Source organism: Nuphar pumila, chromosome 5 (genome assembly GCF_984573655.1).
Source record: "Nuphar pumila chromosome 5, dmNupPumi1.hap1.1, whole genome shotgun sequence".
Taxonomy (NCBI): domain Eukaryota; kingdom Viridiplantae; phylum Streptophyta; class Magnoliopsida; order Nymphaeales; family Nymphaeaceae; genus Nuphar; species Nuphar pumila.
In genome coordinates, this window is record NC_143253.1 from 99,322,845 (window position 1) to 99,324,768 (window position 1,924).

Consider the following 1,924-nt stretch of genomic DNA (forward strand, 5'->3'; position numbering starts at 1 on the left):
GTCGCAGCATTGTAGATTGGGCGACATACACATTGCAGTGTAGCAAAAGTCACAACATTGGATGCAACCCGGATGCATCATGAATCGAACATGAAAGGGGGAAATGAATATACACTTGGTTAGTACAGGTCTGACACAAATCACGTACTTACAATACACATTTTATTAAGATAAGGTTTGTTCATGCATACTAAATTCTGATTTGCATGTAAAATAAACCACGTATTGGAAATGTAGCAAATCATCTAGATATAGGCTGGTTTAACTAAGTACTCTGACCTTTATAAACATGCATTCACTTGAGTTTAGATTTGTGTAAATAACCCACTTGGGTTTTAGGATTTATTAATTCAACGACCCCCATGGACCCTATATTTCCAGACCGAGTTCATAAAATCTCAAGGTTACGATTACCTTCGCTATTTTGTTCTGACATCAAAAATATCACAGTGGTGGGTATATGTCGTTAAGTGCATATGTACCAGCTACATCACCACGATTTTTCTTTTGTAGATTGTTTAGTGATGGGAGTATAGTTCGATTGATCTGACCTATGCCTTCCGAGATTAGCGAGGACCTATTGGCACGTAACCAACATGTTTCTTACAAGTCTACAACTAGTAAATTTAGCCACAAAAAAACCCGGGATACACATGCTGGATGGTACCCATCCATGACCCGATGACTGCATCTATAAATCTATATTTCTGTATGTACGTCCAAATGGAAGAAATCCCCTTAGATATGGGTGGAGTGTAAAGTTTATAACATCATTTTCAAAGTATACAAAATTTCTTTTTATGAAAACATGAAAACGTAGGATGGATTTACTCTTAGAAGCATGGAATTCTAATAATTGAACAGATATCGGTACCCCATGACGTTGAGCATATACAGAAGGAGAAGGTGCTCTTACCTCTTTGAAGTCTCGTAACGGCACGGATGCACCCCTTCCTTCCTTCGTTTGAGTGGCACAGCACTTCGATAATGGAATCCACACGATCAGCAGGGGAGGTCGACATGTCCAGCAACGATGGTCGACCACCACGGTGGAAGAGAAGGATAGATGAGCCAAAAACGTTAAGAGAGAGATAATGGTGTCAATGGCTGGAATAGGAAAAGATATGAAAGAGGGAGGATGAAGATGGTCACATGACTGGGATGAAAAAATGTGAAGAGGGATGAAGATGAATCCAAAAAATGATTTTTTTGTAAAGTCCCTTCTCCATCTGTTTTTTTTTCTTGAAATTGTCCTTCCCATTCAATGCCCTTTGTAAAGCTCCTCCTTCCTTGTCAAAATTCGTGGGAATGGAAACCTTCCCAAAGAAAAATGTTTGGGTTTCCTTTTTGGGAAATTCGCCCAGCCCCCTCTCTCCTTGAAAAACGCCTTTCCTCATTTAAGTCACTTTAATGAGGAGTTACTAAAAAAAATCCGTTGGTTATAAATTATTTCCGAAAAAAATATTCTTGGCACACCAGAGGATTTGAACTGGGGTCCTCTTCTATAAGGGGTAATGAGCCCCACCAATGTGCCATACACAATTTCATTGCATATTTTTGCAACAAAAATTTATTTAACCACTTATAGGTGTTTGGTGGATTTTTCCAAAAATGATGTCTTAGGTATTTATTTTTTTTGTCTTAGTAACCGACCTCCTTTTCCCAATTCTAAAATCGTGGGAGACGTTAATACCTTTTTTTTTAACTTTCCCCTACCCATTTCAAGGAGCCTTCACCTTTACTATTTTAAAACTCTCTCTTAATTGTCGAATTAGTGGAAGGGCCTTTCCAAAGGAAGAAACTGTTGGGTTTCCTCTTTGGAAAACCACCCAGCCGTCCCCTTGTTATGATCCCACGATTTCTCCATTTAAGTCCTTAAATGATCTTTATTTAGGTTAAAAAGCACACGAATTTGCCAAATTTG